The sequence below is a fragment of the Anolis carolinensis genome, chromosome 2 (assembly GCF_035594765.1).
Source record: "Anolis carolinensis isolate JA03-04 chromosome 2, rAnoCar3.1.pri, whole genome shotgun sequence".
Classification (NCBI taxonomy): domain Eukaryota; kingdom Metazoa; phylum Chordata; class Lepidosauria; order Squamata; family Dactyloidae; genus Anolis; species Anolis carolinensis.
In genome coordinates this window covers 129114401-129135570 of record NC_085842.1, presented here as the reverse complement: position 1 = coordinate 129135570, position 21170 = coordinate 129114401, and the positions used below count along the sequence as shown (strand labels likewise).

General features: G+C 40.1%; 1 protein-coding gene and 1 long non-coding RNA gene across 15 annotated transcripts in view; one reads left to right on the top strand and one right to left on the bottom strand.

Moving 5' to 3' along the window:
* Window positions 1-21170, top strand: part of cacna1a (calcium voltage-gated channel subunit alpha1 A) — a 389802-nt gene that overhangs the window by 87092 nt on the left and 281540 nt on the right. The window lies entirely within an intron of this gene.
* The window catches only part of LOC107983270 (uncharacterized), a 37821-nt gene continuing 29728 nt past the window's right edge, over window positions 13078-21170 (bottom strand). Inside the window, exon 5 of the long non-coding RNA XR_010003870.1 lies at window positions 13078-13204. This is a non-coding gene — a long non-coding RNA (uncharacterized LOC107983270). The remainder of the gene's footprint in view (window positions 13205-21170) is intronic.

Genomic DNA, 21170 nt, shown 5'->3' with positions numbered 1-21170 from the left:
ACTGCTGTACTCAAGCAGCAATATAGGGAAAAGGCCTACCAATGCACTGTATTAAAGACCGCCTTAAATTCCGAGTCAGCCTCATTCTGCTTTTTCCTTTTAGTTGTGTGTACATTTTTAAAAATATGCTTATGGAAGAGGTATCTTATTGAACCATTTAGAGCAGGGGTCAGCAAACTTTTTAAACAGGGGGCCAGTTCACGATCCTTCGGACCATTGGAGGGCTGGACTATAGTTGGCCACCAAGCAATAATAATAATAAAGAGGGTTGGAAAAGACCCTTTGGGCCATTGAGTCCAACCCCCTTCTGCCTTTGTGCACCAAAAGCACAAGCAAAGCACCCCTGACAGATGGCCTCCCAGCCTCAATGTTAATAATAATAATAATAATAATAATAATAATAACAACAACAGTAATAAAGAGGTTTGAAAGAGACCCCTTAGGCCATTTAGTCCAACCCTCTTCTGCCTTTGTGCATCAAAAGCACAAGCAAAGCACCCCTGACAGATGGTCTCCCAGCCTCAATGTTAATAATAATAATAATAATAATAATAATAATAATAATAATAATAATAATAATAATAATAATAATAAAAGAGGAGAACCCTTGGGTCATTTAGCCCAACCCCCTTCTGCCTTTGTGCCGTGGGGGCCGGATAAATGGCTTCGATTGGCCGCATGTGGCCCCCGGGCCTTAGTTTGGGGACCCCTGATTTAGAGGTTTGGAAAGTAATATGTTGCTGATTTTATAAGGAATTCTGGTTGGAATTAGGTGACTGAAGGACACAGGCAAGTTGGTGAACAATACAATTGGCTCTCTATATCCATGTATTCTGCACCCATGGATTTCACCATCCACTGCTTGAAAATATTCCCCCAGCACCTAAAAAATCCATATAAAGCAAACCTTGATTTTGCCATTTTATATAAGGGACACCATTACATTAGACCAGGGGTCCCCAAACTAAGGCAGGGGGCCGGATGCAGCCCTCCAAGGTCATTTACCTGGCCCCCACCCTCCGTTTTATAATATAATATTTTATATCAGTTTTAATAATATAATATATTGTATTTACATATAATATTGATAATAAACTTATGTTATAAAATATAATACTAATAGTAATACCATATAATAATATTAATTATATGTTATATATTACATATTATATAATAGTATAGTGGTATAGTTCAATATAGTAATATATAATGCTAATATTGTGTTATGCTAATAATATAATATATTGTATGTACATACAGCTGCTCTGAGTCCCCTTCGGGGTGAGAAGGGTGGGATATAAATGTAGTAAATAAATGCAGTAAATAAATAATTAATTTTAGACTTAGGCTCAGCCAAAGTCTGACATGACTTGAAGGCACACAACAACAACCAACAGTCCTAATTAACTTGACTATCTCATTGACCAGTAGCAGACCCACACTTTGCATTGAAATCCCAATAGGTTTATGTTGGTTAAAATTGTTTTCATTTTTAAATATTGTATTGTTCTTTCGTTGTTGTTGTTGTTGTTGCACTACAAATAAGACGTGCAGTATGCATAGGAATTTGTTTGTTTGTTTTTTTCAAATGATAATTCGGCCCCTCAACAGTCTGAAAGATTGTGGACCGGCCCTCTGCTTAAAAAGTTTGGGGACCCCTGCATTAGACCATGTAATGCTGTAAACCAAATCCACCTAGCCGCTGAAAGAACAGTCGGAAAGCCAGGTTGTCAGTACATTGACAAAGAAATCTGGTGGTGGAGTGGAGTGCTAGTGTACAAAATACAGTCAAGAAAAAGAAGCAGCCATTTTTAACATGGAGAAAATCACACCTCCAAATAGACGGGGACAAATGCTGACCACTGAAATCAGTAGCAAAACATGCCGTAACAGATGCAAAAAAGCCTATTATCAACACATCTATAATAAATTAGCTGTGCCCGGCCACGCGTTGCTGTGGCAAAGTGGTGGTGGTATTGGTTAAAAATTGTGTAATTTTTATTTAACATTATTTGTATTTTTTTTATAAATTTTATTGTAAGTTATCTTTTTATTATATTTTATTATTTTCTTGTATTATTTTTAGTTATTTTCTGTTATAGTATTTTATTGTATTATTTTTTTAGTGTTTTTAATTATTTTTTAGTGTTTCTTATTATTTTTATTGGGTTGCTAGGAGACCAAGTTGGAGGAGCTTAGCCTTCTAACTGGCAGCAATTGGATAAAAGCAATTATTCCTCTCTCTCTAATTAGGACTTTATTTTTCTTTTCTTTTTGTTGTATCAACCTAGAGGCGTGGCTGATGGGTTGTGTTGTCAAATTTAGAGATTGGGGGGCCTGTAGTTTTGTTGTTTTGGGGGTCACCATGATGCCATCACTCTTTTATATATATAGATTAGAAACACCAGAAGTAGAAAACATGGTAAATCAACTTGCTAAATCACACCAAAGGATGACACAAAAAGATGGTTTTGTTGGGTTATCTAGCAATCATGCATGCATTTTCAATGTGGGATGGTTTATGTAGTTAGTTTCGTTTGTTGCTTAGTAACCTGAAGCCAAAGCTGCATTCCAGAGTTGATGGCACCATTTTAGGGGCTTTGCATGTGATGTGGGAAATGGGAGTATACTTCCTGGAGACATACAGGACGTTACATATGCCTTTAGAATTTGGGGCATAAAAGGAGAAACTTTATTTTGTTCTCTCTCTTCCTGCCTCTTCCTGCCTCTTCATCCTGCCATGCCTGATGTTACTTCTTGTTAAGAGATATGTAATATCCTGAACTGTATTTTTTTGCAACTAAGACGTTTTTACCTGTATGACCATCATCATACAAGATTGTGAGTAAACATATTTTTACTATTTTACTTTTGATGTCTCTGATGCTTATTTTATGCACATGACTCTTTAAAGGAAAAGGGAGGCTGGCTATTTTGCTTTTTCTCACCTCTGCTCACATAAACCCCTAGACTTCTGTATTTTTGTTACTCTGCACCAATATCTAATCATATTGGTATCATAATCCTAAAAAGTTATGAATATATTTTCTAATAGGTTTGACTATTTTTCCAACATTAGTATTATATAATTTCCCCATGTCATGCAATGAAAGTATTTGAAAGAATAATGGATGAAAAGCTAAGAAGTCACCCAGCCATTACACCAAATCAGTGTGGCTTTGTTAGGGGAGGGGGGATGGCACCATAGATACAATACATGATGTCCGGTTACTTATGGAAAAACTTTGGGAAAAGAAGAAACCACTTTGCATTCCTTGATCTCGAAAAAGCATTTGATCGGGTTCCCCATGACCTGATCTGGCAAGCAATACCATCACATGGAATATCAGAAGATTGTGTAACATGGATAAAGCTACTATACAATAATACAACAAGTGTGGTCTGCTGCCCTGCAGAGATTTCATCATCATGTTGGCGTGTATCAGGGATCAACACTCTCATCATTACTATTAACACTATGCATTAACACTGCTATCAGATTTGCAGACTATGAATCCCTGGACACTGCTATATGAAGATGACATAGCCTTGACCACCAAAAACATGCACTTCTCCAACAACAGTTGCAGACATGAAGTGATAGATTGAACATACCCAAAACAGAGTATCTGGAATGTGGCCTTCAAACTGAAAAAGCAATTCAAATTAATGGACAAACACTAAAAAAAAACCCACCCAAATTAAATATCTAGGCTCATTGGTCTCCTTAGATGGCAACATAATGCCAGATATATGGTCACAAATAAATGCAGCCTGGTTGAAATGGCGGCAAACTACTGGCATTCTGTGTGACTCAAAAATTCCTGAACAACTCGAGGCTAAGATCTACGCTACAGTTGTTCACCCAGTAGCCCTCTACAGGGCAGAGTGCTGGCCAACAACAAAGAAACATAAACAAGCCCTTAACACAATGGAAATGGAAATGCTGAGATGAACACTTGGCTTGACACTTCTTGACTATGTGCCAAATGATGACATTCATCAAAGACTTGAAATAAAAGCAATCAGCAAGAAAATGTAGCAAGCAAGACTACGGTGGTCATGAGAAAAGAACCAACATCAGTACAAACATCAGTACAAACATCACTACATTTGAAGATTGCAGGACAACAACAAAGTGGATGGCCAAAGAAAAGATGGATAGGCACCATCAACAAAGGCATGCATGCTGCCAACCTGAGACCCGAGGATGCCCAAAACAAAGCCCTATGGAAATGACAGTCACAATGTTAACCCCTCCATTGGGAAAATAGCTTAGAAAGAAGAAAAATTACATTAGACCATATATGTATTAGACCAATTAAGTATATAATGGGACTTAAGCATCCACAGATTTTGCTATCCATAGGGGATCATGTAACCAAACCCCAGTGGATACTAAGGACTCACCGTATAGCTAAAGCTAGCATTGTTACAGATACAGAAGAAAAGGGCTTCTTGAGAAAGAACAATCTTGACTTATGAAAAGGAAATTCTGCCCTTCTAAACTCATTACAATCCTATGAGAGTGACAGCAAGCCAGTGGCTCTTTGGTTCGGCTGAGCAGCCCATGCAGCCACTTGCAGGCCTATGTTAGCCTGACTGAGAAAACAACAACAACAGAAGGTCTCCTGTTCATTGCTTCATGTTTGTAAGAGGAAGAGGAATTATCTGCAATTACTCTGTGAAAGCAAAAATCGCCAGGTGGAACAACTGCCATGGCTGCTTTGTTGTTTTCTACAGCATGCATGTCTAGTGCCATTTTGCTCATAGTTGTAGAGGAAAAACTTAGCTTTGCTGGTTCAGCAGGCTGTTTCCCTTTTATCAGGCAACAGATGTAAATGTAGACCTCTGCCTCTTCCCAGCTGGTTTCCTTGGAAGATAGCTTTTGTGCAGTTCACATATTTAAGAGTGAGTGGATAATTTATTTGTATTGAAACTTCATGGCGCCTTTCATTTGATTTTGCATTGCAAGTTGCAATGCTGACATAATCTCTGAAAAATATTCACAGGGATAGCAAAGAAATATCCTTTATAAGACCATCCAGTATTTACTGTGAAATCTTAATAATAATGTTGTGGCTTTTAAAAGCAAACAAAATTTATTTTATTCTGGAAACCAACATTAGCAATTAGTGGGCTTTTAAATAAACGTCTTGTGTTATCAACACAAAAAAATAACTTTGAAGAACTTTGAAGAACTATAGACTAAAGACAGAGCAAGCTATGCATGGTTTTCTCATGCATGGGTGCTGTATTACAAATACTGTAATTCTGTCATTGGAGATCAAGAACCTGCTGGGTGTAACAAAAATGCCTTTTTTCAAATAGAGATACCAGAGCTTTAATTTTTTTGGAATGAGTTTTCCCAATCTGTATTTTTTCCCCTTAAGACTTCTTGCAGGTAGTCTTTCTTTAGCTATTAAAAGCAGAAGTAGGTGGACTTTTCAGTATCTAACAGGACACATTTTACCCAATGCAAATGAATAGTTTTTATAATGCTCTCAAAATAACCATCTCCCTTCATCTTAAACTGATTGCAATCCATTTCAAACACAGAATCACTGATTTTTTTTTTAAAGAAAAACATACATACATCTAGGAAACCCATCTTGTCTATAACAATGACAGAAGTGTCCTGTTTCTGATGATAGCATTCATGGTACTTCAGAAAGGGATATGTAATCTCTGGACTAATTTTGGAAATACTTCATTTATGAATTATTATGAGTGATGTTTCTCATCCACATATTCCAACTAAAAGAATTAATAGGCTAGATTGCTACAGAGAAACACTTGCATGTTAATTTTTGAAACTGGGTCAGTGCATATAAAATTAATTGTAGGCATAAAGAGAAAGTTGACAGGCTATATTTGGCCCAAAATTTGGAATAAGACTCCAGCCCTGCATACAGTTTTACTCAAAAGAAAGCCCTATTTAAAGGAATAAAGTTTCCAAGCAAATCTATTATGGCTGCAGTAGCACTTACAAGCCTCACAATAGCTGTGCCGTGAAGGTCTCTGCAGAAAACTTTGTGCCTACCGGGCAGAGGTGACAAGAACTCCTCCTCTATTGTTAAAATAGGCCCTTAACCCATGATATGTCAATCCAAAATCAAGGGAAAGTTTAGGAGAGCCACCCAAAGCAGTAATTGATGGACATGCAGTCAGAAAATACAAATAGGAAAAGACAGTTGCAGAAATGCTTGCATGCATCCAAGTGAACAGAAGCCTAAAAATGTAAACTTCTTGGTGACTTGGGTAATAAATAATACCCCAAGTTCTCACATGTATCTGCTACTTTCAAGCAAAACCCAGTAGATTTGGAGTCTTGTGCACTGCACCTCTTGGTTTCAGAGCCCATTTCATATTTTTGAGATGTACTGTAGTTAGATTCTTCTGACTCTCTGGCAGAAAGAAATGCTGTATTCAGGATAATGAGACATTTCACATCTGGAGAAAGGAGTGTTCTTTGTATTTTCAGGGGATTGCTACCCGTTCTGTCTCCTGCCCAGCTGCTTTTTTCACAAGTTAAACACAGAAAAAGGTCAAAGTACACATCCTGGTGATACCTTCATTGGGCCAATAAAGCAGGAAGATCTTCAGGCCACCATGGTTTCAAAGTCTGCCAGTGCCAGCAGTTCTTCAGCTTGCAGAGTTTCCGGTAGAAACAGTCCAGCTGACAGAGATGTGGATCAGGCCTTTCTTGGGGGGGGGGGGGGTATCCCTATTAATAGAACTGCATCATCCATCTATATAATTCCTTCCCTTGGGATATACAATTTGATCATTTTTGCTTTCCTTTATGTAAATGACGACAACAATTTCATTTCAATCTGCTTATGACCAAAGACAGTTAGCTGTTACTGTTACAACTTTGTGGTTTGTTTTTTGTTTGTTTTTTGGGGGGTTTTTTTGTTTTTACTTTGGAGTAGATGTTTTGCTGTTATACTACTCTTTTAAGAGAGTCAAAGATGATTTTGATCTGGTTTACAGTTTTACTATGGGATGACTTATTATGTAATTGGATGTTTTATTATGCCATTGTCCTATAGTGATATAGATATTTTATAAATAGCCATGTGGAATCTTTTAAAATTTTCCAAAGCTGGAAAATGCTAGCTTGTTTTAAAGAGGTTAGTCTCTTGGGTTTAAACTCACTTGTTATCTCCAGCTGGATTACACCCATTGAATCTCTGAGAACTGGGTCAGATGACACTTAGGTAGGCTCCATTGATTCAAAGATCTACTCTTTCTAGGGATGACAATAATATTTTAGGCCACAGAGTTTGGTAACTAGCATTTCCACTCATTTCTTCCTATTTGGTCTCAATTTGGATACCTCCCTCTAAAATGGAGCGCTAAAGCTAGGTTGAGAGAGCCAGACTGACATAATGTTTAAAGTACTAGACTAGAACTCTGGGAGATTTGGGTTCAAGTCCCTGTTCACACAGAGGTGGTCTTGGCCTCACAGAGAGGTCTTGGGCAAACCATATTCTCTGTTACATCAGAAGGTCATGGCCGACTCCTGAACAAATCTTATTAAAGAAACCTCATTTTATGATCTCCTTAGAGTCGCCATGTGTCAAAATGCCATATGTCACAAAATACACACACTAAGTCCGGTTGTGGGTGGAGTATGAAAAGATAACCCCAAGCCCACCTCATTGTTCATTGAAGGCATCACCTCCAAAACTATTAATAGTGATAAATTGTTCTGTGACATGGGAGAAAAAGCTACATAGATAAGAAGTAAAAAAAAGTTGCAGTAATTCACAGGAAGTACTGGGGGAAAAAACACCAGAAACAAAGAAGCAGTGTTTGGATCTTAGGCATAGAAGTTATAAGTGTAGCAATGGAAGTACTGTGTCCTAACACAGTTGGTCTGGATGAGCTCTGTATGTTGTACTTAGGCTCTACATTGAACTTAAATATCAGGATGAGAATAATTGATGCTGTATTGGGCAAGTGCTCAGAAGCTGCACAATTATTTTATAACCCACTACATACAATATACAATTTGAAAATCCTCTATGGACCACAGGGCTTTCATTTTATGCAGAGTGAGCATACTAGCCTTAGAAATGAGAATCTCAGTTTTTAGTGTACCCTAACCCTTAAGAACTGGTTTTCTTGGCCAAAGCAGACCAACGTATTGTGGAATGAGAACAGTTAGGCTAAGGGTAGCCGTGGGAGTATTGACTGGCTCATCGGTGTAAGATTGCTTTGGCAGGAAAAAACAGTTCAACCAAAGGTATCAGGGAAACAAAGAATATAGAAACATTGGGGGAAGATGGAATTACCTCCATGGTCTGTACCTGTTACTTATATATTGTAAATATTAACAATGCCAGAATAAGAAAATCCAGAGTGATTAAAAAGTATTAAGTCTAATGCTGCAGTTGCTATCTCCCCTACAGGGAACAAAAAACTCAGCCATATGCTTCTGTTAATTAATCTGACGAAGCTCCTGGTTTGCCTGTAGCCGGCAAGATTTTAAAAACAGCTAAGGGGAAAGGGGCAAGAAATCCCCTAATGGTCAAATTCGCTAGCCTGGCACCCTGGTTGGAGATTGTGGGTGTTGCAAGTTAGCTCATGGGGTTGTAAGAGCTATAGTCCAACACATCTGGTTTTATTACTGGGTGGTAAGTTATTATCATTTTTGTATTTCATGTTGTATTGCTATTGCTGATTGTATTCTGTTTCCTTGAAAGTAGAGATATAGGACAGACCAGATACAGCTTAATAAACAGTAACTATGGCCCACTGCATTTTCTCCTCATGGAAGGAGGAAATTGAGTTTGGTTTAGCATGTCCTCTGTGGTCCTTCTTTACAGTCCTTTTATGGTGCAGAAGATACATGTGATGAACAGCATCCTGAATATGGATATGAGCCAAGATACAGGCACAGTGCAAACCCTTCCGATTCAATGTGTATAACAATTGCCGATTTACAGAGCATGGAGGGTAAATATATCACAGAGCCACTGTAAGAGCCAATTCTGTTGGCTGTCACTGACTTTGGCTGGGAGGAAGCACAGCTCCATTCCAGTGCAGTGTAAGGGGGGGAGGATCAACCTGGCCTATGCGTCTGCAGTCCAACCCCTCTTGGATGCTGCAGACTTAATCTGTCCCATCGTGCCTCCTCTGCTGGGTGCTTGTGGCTGGCATAAAGCACCCTCCCCAATAAATAAATAATTGAATATGCAGTGGATTTATATTTTCCTTCCTTGAGTATTTATTCATAGGAAACCCTTTGTAGCCTTCTTATCTCCCCTGGTCCAGTGCAAGGAAAGGGCCACAGGCAACTACCGCTGCAATGACTGATTGCACTACTTATTCCTTCAGTTCTGAAGCCTTTTAGCTAGGTACTTTAGACCAGTTCTTAAGATGTTGGTGCCTGAAGGGGACTATATTTAGACAGCCTCAGATCTGCTGGCATGGGACAAAAGCATTACCCTCAGACAAAGAAACCTGGTGACGTCAAGGCTGGTGGGAATGAAAAGGGAGAATGGAAAATAGGTTAGGGACTCAAGCAAGCTAGCCTGTTTTGCCTTGTGTGCAGAGTGCTGGCTCTCTGAGCTGCAGCACGGCTGGATATTTAGGATCTTTATGAGGCATTAGGTGACCAGACAGCAGCTGTTTGTACTTTCAATATGGGTTTGAGCTTTATTTTCTCCCTGAACTCTCAAACATACCAACTTAATGCATTGATGTGATGTGTGGGTGACATCTACACTGCAGAATTAGTGGAGTTTGACACAACTTTAATTGCCATAGCTCAATGCTATGGAATCCTGGATCTGTAGTTTGAGGCACCAGCACTTTTTTGCAGAGAAGGCTAAAGACCTTGCAAAACTGGGATTCCACAGCACTGGCAGTTAAAGTGGTGTCAAACTGCATTAATTCTACAATTGTTTCCTTTTCTCCTATTTTCTTTAGTGTAAGAATTGGGAACCTCTTTTAGAGTGAGGACTGAATTAAATTTCAGGAAAGTTCTTGGGTGCCACGTTTGACTAGTGGGTGGGAAAAAAAGGCAAAATTGGTGAGACAAAAAATAGTAGCATAGTCTCGCTTAAAGGTCTTCTGCCAGTGAGCTAGGAAAGCACCAAATAGTTATGTCACCTTGAGAACCGCAGAGGGGAAGATTTGGCTCCAGGGCCTGAGGTTACCCATCCCTGCTTTAGTTTCTAGTAGTGTCCATGTTACATCCTGCACTATATGTTTCTTATTCACCTGTGTTGCTTCTCGACATTATCTGCGCTTGCAAGCTGAGTCACCTCCTTGATGATCTTTGCTGGGATGAGGAAAACCTCTGTGTATATATATATGTATGTGGTAGTGCTGGGGAAGCAGAGTGTCAAAGGGGATGGCCTAGTACAGCTTTTCAGGTAGCAACTTTAAATTTTACCTTAATTTTATTCAGAGCCGAGAAACAATGACTGGGCCATAGTGCTTTGTGGACACCAGCAGAGGTTGACTGAAGCTGATAAAAGAGCAACGCTAGATAGAATTGTGTTTAGAGGCTTGTTGTTTCATTCTCTACTAATTTTACTAGTTAACTCATATCCTCCAACTGTCCCTACTTGGCAGGGACAAGCCCAATTACGTAATTCTCTGTTTTTCTACTTTTTCAGATCTTTTTTAAATATCCCAGTATATCTATCCTCCTTCACCCATGTTTCCTCTTTCTCCTCAGCATACAATTGGCTGTAAATAGAATTTAAAGTGCGAAGGTGCCAATAGTTTGCACTCATTCAACTCAATAGTGAGGAGAAGAGACAAGGCGTTCAGGCAGTAGCAAACATGCTGTAACCTCTCCTGGTTTCTATGTTTTTCATCACTCATCATTTTTGCCATCTTGACCACACTCTGATGTTGCTTGTCCACAGGTCCCTCTGGGAGGTATGACACTAGAAGCAGTTGCTTCAGCCACTGTTGCCCTCTCTTCAATGGGGATCATTCTGTTCCTGGACTTAGCTATGGCAGTTCAACTACTGTAAACAGACCCATGATTTTCTGTAAACCCCTTCTAGATCATCACCTGTATCTTTTGTCAGCAGATTCCATGAGTGAATTCTACATTATGTGAAGAAATGCTTCCTTTTTGTGGTTTTTCCTGAACTGACAGCCATTCAAATTTTGCCAGCTAATATTGAGCTGTAGCACTATGACAACTTGGAAAACTTAACTGATGTGCTATAATTTCCAGAACTTCAGTCATTAGTTTCTGAGAACTGTAGCCCAGAATGTATTTCTCTTCCCAACCCAAGTCTGGTCCAAAGACTCCTATATACATTTTCCATGGCAACTAGGCCATATAAATGTAACACTGCCCTCTTCAATGAATAAGGATTTCTCATTGATAGTGCCCAAGCTATAGAATGCTATCCATAGAAATTTGCTTTAAAAAAACTTTTCTGTTTGGCAGATTGTTTGATGGGCATGTGGGTGGATGCATTTATATACGTACCATTTCATATTGTTTATACTTGGTATTTGCTAACAGGCTCATTATCCTGTTAGCTATGGTGAATTTTCTTCTAGAGCTGGGAAAGCAAAATATGAAGTATACTATAAATGTCAACAAATAAGAAATGCATACCTTTATGTAGCAAAGAAAGAGCAGTTCCTATGATTTGCTTTCTCTACTGCATATCCCTTTAGACCATGGGTGGGGAGGCCAGGGACCTGCATTGGCCCATAGGAGACTGGAGAACTGCACCTGCTCCTGCGTGCGAGGGGGGGGGGATCCCTCTAGGTAGTATGGAAGCACAGTCGTCATGTTTTGGGGTTCTAAAAGGCTTCTCTGAGCCCAAAAGCACCAAGGGCCCTGTAAGATATGTATACTCCATGTCCCCTACTGGAAATTTTGGAACATTTAGAACAAAATGTTGGGGAGAATTTAGAAAAAAAATAGTTGTTGGCCCCTAAGGGGACCTAGAGACCTCCAAGCATAGTGGAAATCCCCCCCCCCCCCGGATCCCTAGAATGCAATTAGGGGCATTCTGGGACCAAAAAAAGTTTTGATTTTTTTTTTTTGCTCTTAGGGGGGCCTTGGGGACCACAAATAGCAGCTTTAGGGGGCAGTGTGTGGCCCACAGAACACATTTTGTCCACTTATGCTTTGGACAAAAGTAAAAAGTAGCCTTAACATTAATTTAATCATATAGTAAAACCCACAGGCAGTGGAACAACCTGAGAGTGACTGGTATATTTCCCAGCAGATAAGGGAATTACCTCTTTTAGCTTGGACTGTGCTGCCTCCATTGCGCCAGATAGCTTGGACATTGCTTCAGATCTGGTGTCCACACATGGTGGGGACTAACCCTAGAAGGCCAGTTTTTTCCCTCCCTATGCTCCACATAGGAGGTGTTCTTTGTAGTCTCCTAAATCATTGCTCCATTTCCCCAGATTTCCCATGTTTTCTTTCTTATCAATCAATGATGCCTTTATTACAGTCAACAAACCACAAGGCAATGTAATAGATATCTACATCTTGCACATATTTAGAAAGAAGTGTATGCATACTATATTGGAAAACATAACGAGGCCATGTTGGAATGGTACAAAAGGATATAGTTAAAAGCATGGAAGGACATTGTAGAATGGCTTAATAAAATATGTTTAAAATTTAGTAAAAAACAGATACAGTTAAAACCAAACAATTATATGGATTAAATGTAAAATTAAAGCTACACAGCCATATTACCAGTAAGCAAAAATTTGATATCCCTCCTTCTCTGAAATCCCCATATAACACCTAGCAAATTTGGTCCATCGGGGAATCCTTAACTTTTAATAATCACAAGTTTTGTTACAGACCCAGGTAGCTTGACTGTCAAAGACACTCAAGCGCATACAGATTTATAAACTAATTAAAACAGAAGAAGACGCACTAGGAAAAGTAAATACATTAATGCAAAGGCTAGTTTGCTGAGTGTAGTAGAGGAAGTTGTCTTATCCTGGCTACCTCCAAGAGAAACGTGGCCAGGGGAAGTGGAGATTGTATCTGGAGATGTTCAGGTAATCGCAAGAACATCTGGACAAGATGTAGACCTCATCGCCTCCCAAGCAAGCGTCAAGGTGAGGAAGTCCATAAGCAGGTACCAGTTGGAGGGAACTGAAAGCATGGGCACTCTCTTTCTGCCTTCTTTATGCCTCCCCTCCCCCTGTTGATTTTATCCAGGGTGATGAGGAAGATCTGGATAGGGAAGCCAAAAAGGAGGTTAGTTGTACCAGAAGGGCCTTTTTCTCTGAATGTATACACATGATGTTAGACTCCATTCCCCTACAAGTCCACCAAGACCTCTTCATGCAAGGCCAGGTTCACCATCCCAAAATAGATTGGCTACAGCTCCACATTGGAAGTTGGATAAAGCATCCAGTAAGTCCTCTACCAGACAAATCAATGAGTACAGCTTCAGGCTGTCCTGTAGGTGATGCAAACACAAACAGGTGGACTGCTTTAATTTAATTCCCTCCTTACTGGAGTTTCCCCAGGAAAGCATTGAATATGGCCTCAGATCCAAAACAGTCAATAGTCAGGTCACACATTCATGTAAATGCTATCAGATACCCAAGCAACAAGGATCACTTCACATCTTCATGTGCATTGTTTCTTCAAGGGACTGACCAATCTCGCTCTACTCTCAATGAACTGCTTTCCAACCTGAAATCTACACACCATCCTGAAGGCATTGACAGTATCGCCCTCGTGGGAAGTGTCACTCAAACATCTATCCTGGAAATCCCTAGTCCAAAGTGCCATCACCGCAGCACACAGTGTCAAGAATTGAGGGTGCTTTCTGCATGCAATAAACTCTGCATCTTCAGACCACACTCAGTGGGGACAGTCTTTGTTCCCAAGGTCAATGTAACCTTTCACAGAGTGCAGGAAGTCATCCATCCTTCTGTCCATGCCCATCAAAGAAGTTGGAAAAGATCTGGCACAGCCTCTGTATGTGCAAGACCATTTGAATTTATTTGAAAAGAACAAGCAGCTTCTGGCCCTCAGGTGCATTATTTGTCTCCTTCCAACCATACTCCCAAGGACAAGATAGTCTCCACTTCCTCTCTGAGCAAATGGATCATAGTTACCTCTCCAAAGCATTGGAAGTTCCTCCATGTAAGGGCGTTGTGGTGCACTCCACCAGAAGTGTGGCCATTACAACAGCCTTTTCAAACAACGTTCCTCTAACAAAAATCTGCAGATCAACTGTGTGTAAATTACTCCCCACGTTCATCAGAGATTATTCATTGGACAGCTTTGATTCTGCTGAAGCCACTTTTGGCAGATAGTCAAATCCTAGATCTGTGGGTTGCCAGCACTGCCCACCCCAATCAAACTGGTAAATTCTAAGTTACATGAGGTTCCTCCCTTATCTGTTGGGAAAAGTAATGTTGCTTCTTACTTGTGATGCACCTGTTTCCATCAGATAAAGGATGAATTTCTTGATCTGCCTTTCTGGGTGCTGGTATAGTAATCATATTAAGATATACTTAATTCTCCCCTGTGGGGAGCATGTTGGATATCTTGCTGTTGCCTCTCTGGCTAGTTCTATGTGTTAATCTTAATACATTTGTGTTTGTTCATCTCTGGAGCATTAATTTTCTTCGGCTGTAAGAGCAATTGGTTTTCTAGGGTTAGCTCCTCCAGTGGGGACAATGGAAGGCCTTTCTTTTCCTGGGGCACTGAGATAACCGTAATCAAACTGCAAGAGGTTCATTCTTTGTCTGCTGGAAACAGGTGTTTCACAGGTAAGAGTGGTGAGCATGGGACATACACATCCAGTCCACAAACAACCCTTGTATCATATGATGTTCCAGAGACATGTTCACATGCTTTGTACATGTATTCAGTGGAATAGCAGTTTCTCTGAAAGTGTACTTCTGAGTTAGGATACAAACTAGGACATTTAAGGTTTTATAAAGCAATCATACCATTCTCAAAATTGGAGTGAGATTAAAGTATAAGCCTTGGACATCTTTGCTTGCATATTTATTTTATACCCTGCCCTTTTCTTAAAAAATAAATATCAAAGCTCCTAACAATAGCATGGATAAATCAAGTGTTTTTGAATGTTTAAAGCAGATGTATTTAACAGTAAGACAACTTTAGAAGTGAGTGAAACAAATCAATATGGAGAAGAGACTTGTAATTTCAAACTAATAGATTATCACCAATCCTGGGGAAGCAGGGAAAGGCAACTGTTTTCTAGGGACCATTTTGATTTTCAGCAAGGCCAGAAGCATAATTTCATGGTTCATCTTTGCAATTAAACTGGTGCCTCATAATAGATAATGGCATTATAGTTATGGATCAGTTAAACTTGAGCAAATCTACCCCATAAAATGGATCTGTCGGTTTGGCCTTTGAACACAGTTTTGTCAACAAGTTGATAATATATTTGTAAAAAGACTTTAGCCCAGAACTAATTTTTAATATCAACTAGAGCAGTTCCATTGAATCAATTGCTGTACGATAAACCAATTTTAGGTAAATTCTATTGGTTTGGTGAAGTTAATTTAGGGCACTTCCAGACAGCGTCAAAATGCAGGTTTTAATACTGAGGCAAAAACTCCCGGGATCTCGCAGCAAGTTCAGACACAGACTAGTTAGTCCTGGGAAATGCTCACACCTTCCTTTGAAGCAGATTTTACAAGTTCTCAAGATAGAGGGGGGTCAGAGAACATCTGGTGGAAGACTTTTTAAAAAATTCCCTTCGAGATGTGCTGGACCTCATACTCACTCATACAGAGATCCCAATGTACATACAAGCAGATTTCTCATTCCCTCTCTTCACCCAATTCTAAATTCAAGCTCTGTTTAATATTATAAACATTAGAACAAAGGAACGGTTGCAGAGAGTTGTCATTGCTTCCAACTGTGTTTAGACTGAGCCACCTATGTGTCCGTGACTCCATTTTTTGACAGCCTGATCATCTGTGCACATTTTTGAGGTGGAATCGGGGTTTAAGCACATCTTTTAAACAAGCCTTTCAGCTGTGAACCCGATTCTGCCCGTACTTTCCCCAAACGTCATTTAGCCCCCCCCCCCCCCCCTATCCCAGTTTTTTTCCATGTTTTTAGGCATGTGTAGAGGGGCCCCTAGCTGGGATTAGAAATAGGATCTAGGCCTTGAATTAAAATTTGGTAGAGCTTTTATATGTTCCCCAATCATTTTGTTTTTAAATAGAGTGTCTACATGAAGTCTTTGTCAAATTGTGTCATCCCAATGTGTTCTATGTTGTATAGTAATATTAATTTATTTATTTCCATCATTTCTACCCCACCCTTCTCACTCGAGGGGACTCAGGACGGCTTACAAACTGGCAATTAATGCCGATACACCATAATACAATAAAATAAAACATTAAAACAGTTAAAACAGTTATAATATACAATATACAAGGTTTAAAACAGTGCAAAGTGCTTATGCCATTCGTCCAACAGATCTTGTACAAAAGCCTTATTCTAGAACAAGTCGAAGCCAGTAAAAACTTATTCTTTAAACGCTTGCGCGCATAGCCAGGTCTTCAGTTTCTTTCTGAACCCTAGGAGGGATGGAGCCTGCCGGATGTCACTGGGGAGGGAGTTCCACAGCTAAGGAGCCACCACTGAGAAGGTCCTGTCTCTTGTCCCCACCAGCCGCACTTGTGAGGCGGGTGGGATCGAGAGCAGGGCCTCCCCAGATGATCTTAAAGTTCTCATAGGCTTGTAAGGGGAGATACATTCGGACAGGTAAGTTGGACCAGAACCGTATAGGGCTTTGTAGGCCAAAACCAGCACTTTGAATTGGGCTTAGTAGCATATCGGCAGCCAGTGGAGCTGGCTTAACAGGGGAGTAGTACACATGATCATCAAGTTTGCAGACAACACCAAACTGGAAGGGATAGCTAACACTCCAGAAGACAGGAGCATAATCCAAACCGATCTTAACATATTAGAGAGATGAGCTGAAACTAACAAAATGAAGTTTAACAGGGACAAATGTAAGATACTTCACTTCGGCAGAAAAAAATGAAATGCAAAGATACAGAATGGGGGACGATGCCTGGCACATTCAAACAAGGTTGACTGCAGGATGGGGCACCTAGTCAGGGGGATAGACTCCTTATAGACCACTGCGACACCGCCTCCTCATCCTCCGGATCTTGGTTGGTGCTGCACGGAGTACCCGGGAGGACAGAGTTGGGTGAGATTGACCCCACCCGCCTCATCCAACCAGGTCTCCGTTATGCACGCCAGGTCTGCTCGTTCGTCCAAGATGAGGTCTTGGATGATCAAAGTTTTTCCATTTGCAGACCTGGTGTTCAACAGCACCACCTTTAGTCCGGAGGAACCATCAATCTGGGTATCCAAGTTTATCATGTCAGGAGGCCATTTTAAATCTACAAGAAATCTCTTTCTTTCCCTAGGCCGAATTAATTTTGGCCTCCCTTTCCCGTATCTCCCCCTCCCCTGAATTATTTCAATGGGGGCCCCTAGGCTAGCGGACATCCCCCTCCCTCTACATGGCCCCTCTCCCTTTCCTCTAACATCTGGCTAGCACTGGCTGTGGATGTAAACAAGATACGCTTTCCTTATTCATGTGGAATACATTCCAAGAGTGTGAAAAACAGTGAATCCTATGTTTTGACTGTACCTGGGTTGGAAGCGTCCCACATAAGTGCATTGGAGGACCTAAAGAGGACCACAAACACTTCCAGGGGGAATATCTTTTGAACCATGGGTAAGTGGAACGGAATATAAAATTCATCAATTAGAGCAGGGTTCCCCAAACTAAGGCCCGTGGGCTAGGTGCGGCCCTCCAAGGTCATTTACCCGCCATCCACCCTAAACTTTAGATTTAGGGCCATCCTAAGTCTGAAACAACTTGAAGGCACACAAAAACAACAATCCTAATTAACTTGACTATTTTGTCGGCCAAAAGCAGGACCAGACTTCCCATTGCCATACTGGTAGGTTTATGTTGGTTAAAATTGTTCGTCGTTTTAAACATTGTATTACGATTTCATGTTTCTTTGCACTACAGATGTGATATGTGCAGTGTGCATAGGAATTTGGTCTTTTTTTTTCTTCAAACCATAGTCTGGCCCTATAACAGACTGAGGGACCATAAACCGGCCCTCTGCTTTAAAAGATTGAGGACCCTTGAATTAGAGGATCATGCTATACTTTTATGTTATGCCCAGAAAACATTTGTGGCAATAAGAAAAAAGTCATATGATCTAACTGCAACTTTGATTTATCCAAAGTGGTCAGGTAAAATGCTTTTAATGTTTTTCAGAACTCTTTTACCTTCAATTACTTTTTTTCTACAGTATGATTCCTGTATCTTTTGGGGATACATGGATAATAGTGAACCCTATTGGAATGAAAGAGTTCTGATCCAGGAATACCATAGAGTTGCACTGGGTGACCTAGAAAATACCTAGACCACACATTTGGTTAGACATGGTCCATGGATAAACGAAACCATGGATACTGATCCCAGAGATAGGGGGGTCATACTATATATGGAAGTCCTTTCACTTTTGTTTCCTCCTGTTCATCCAAACTAAGGGAAAGGAGATGATTACCAACACCCAGGTTAGTCTACTTTCTAACAGACTGTTCTCAGGTGCTTGATTTCAGGCAATTAATTGACTCAAACTTGAAGATCAAGCAGCATCAGTGCAATGTTCAGCAGGATGATGGGGACATTAAAACATGTAACAAACCCATATGCAGCAGGCTCGGCTGAGGTTTCGGTAAGTTGTAATAGTGAGAAGGGAGAAATGGCCTAACAGTTGTCTGCAAGAGAATGAGGATGTTGAAAATAGAACAAGGTGAGAGCATCCTTAGGCCTGAATCCTGTTTGTTCCTGCCAGCTGGAACAAACCTGTGGAATCAACTTGTTGCTTGATGAACTAACTTATCAGCAGATCCCACTAATTCAGTGGTTCTAATATAATTGGGAAAAATAACAAGATCAGGGCCTAGTTTTCTTCTTTGAGGTATATTTTGCTGAAATTCCAACTAGTACTATTTAGCACATCATCACTATTAAAATTTCCTGATATATTAGTTCTCATCAATTAACATCAAAAGGAGAGTCCGGTTTACCCCCAGTTTGTTATTCATACCTGGCAAGCAGAAATTGTGTGTGAATGACATGGAAAAAATATGAAATTGAGCTGAATTGAGGCTACGCAGCTGCAGCTACCGTGTTTCCCCGAAAATAAGACAGTGTCATATATTAATTTTTGCTCCCAAAGATGCATTGGATCTTATTTTCAGGAGATGTCTTATTTTTCTATGAAGAAGAATTCACATTTATTGTTGAACAAAAAAATGAACATTTATTATATACTGTACAGTAGTTGTCATCACAAATCAGCATAACCAGACAAACTGTGAATCCTATCAAGAATTTCTTGTTACTACCATTATTTCCATGTACAACTGGTACCAATCCTGCATGCTCTGGTGTTCTGTTTGGCAGGCGCAGGGCATGCTTCTAAACAAAAACTTTGCTAGGTCTTACTTTCGGGGGAGGCCTTATATTTAGCAATTCAGCAAATCTTCTACTAGGTCTTATTTTTCGGGGATGTCTTATTTTCGGGGAAACAGGGTAGGTGTCTGACCTTTTGGCTACTCACCAGGAAAGGGGAGCCTAAATTCCCTGAATGCACAAGATCCTGTTTGTTCTTATAAGCTAAGTAGGCAGGTCTGACTAATATTTGGATGGAAGGCCACAAAGGTATACTAAGGTCTACTTCAGAGGAAACGGCAAACTGCCTCTGAGCATTCCTTGCCTAAGAAGGCACTATAAAATCCACGGGGTTTCCATTAAATCAACAGGTGACTTGAAGGTGCATGCTTGTGTGTCCACACACATAAAGATAGGACATGATAATGATGATGGCAAAACAATTATCATGTAATAGACATCCACTGCTTAATTGAAAGTTGAATCCTCCATTTTGCAAATGCTGTGATTTCAGAAATTGTTAAGAAATAAATCAAAACAGTGCCATCTTTGGTGCTAACAACCCTGTATCTTGTTCCACCGATGCTGTCATTATCATATCTTTCAAATAAGAAAATGGACACACAACTGCAATAATGCTATTAAGCTATTGTAACTATAGAAAACGACTACAAAGTGTTGTATAGATTTCCTCATGTATTTTCCTTGCAGGTTGTATAATATTCTGCGGTTGTGTTCTGCAATTTTTAATTGTTCTTCTTCATTCTGAAATTTGAACTATGGCTTATAAATGTTTCTAAAGAAATAACAGTAACTTGTACAATATTTTATGCTTTCTTTTAACATTTCCCCCTTCTCCCACTCCAATCTTCCCTATATGCACTTATCATTATGTTTGAAAATTGCATCCTGATGAGCATGCAATAGCCATACGGTTTCACGTTGATCTGGTTGTGTGCCCAACCTCTACCACCAGCGTTTTAAGAAGGCAAAGGGAGAGAGAAGACAAAAATGCTACAGTCAAAGACAGACAAACAGTGATGCCTATGATGTGTATTGCCACTAATGCTGTTCGAACCCATATCACACCACAAAGAGCATTTTCAATGCAGCCTTTTACACTTGGTCTGGCATTATTTCCATTTTGCATGTGTTCTGTAGGCTTATAGGAAGAGACCATAAAGCCCAACCAGTCCAGCCCACTGCCATGCAGGAACACACAATCAAAGCCCTCCTCCTATCAGATGGCCATCCAGCCTCTGCTTAAAAACCTCCATAGAGGAAAGCCCCACCACACTTGCAGCCGCCATATTAAACTGCCGAGCAGCCCTTATCATCTGGAAGTTCTTCCTCATGTTTAAGTGGAATCTCTTTTCCTGAAGTTTGAATCCATTTCTCCATGTCCTAGCAGAAGAAAACAAGCATGATCCACCTTCAATATGGCATGCTTCCAAATATTTAAACATGGCCATCATGTCCCCTCTTGTCCTTCTCTTCTCCAAGCTAAACACACCCAGCTCCCCAAGCCACTCCTCATAGGGCTTGGTAATAGCCAGATGGATGATCAGAGTGACACAGTGGAGACAGCACAAGTGTTTTCAGTACTTGATGAGGGGATATCTAGACATATCACCATTACCTTGGCCATATTCTGTTTGCCTCGCTATAAAGAAGAGATGGTGTACATAGTGC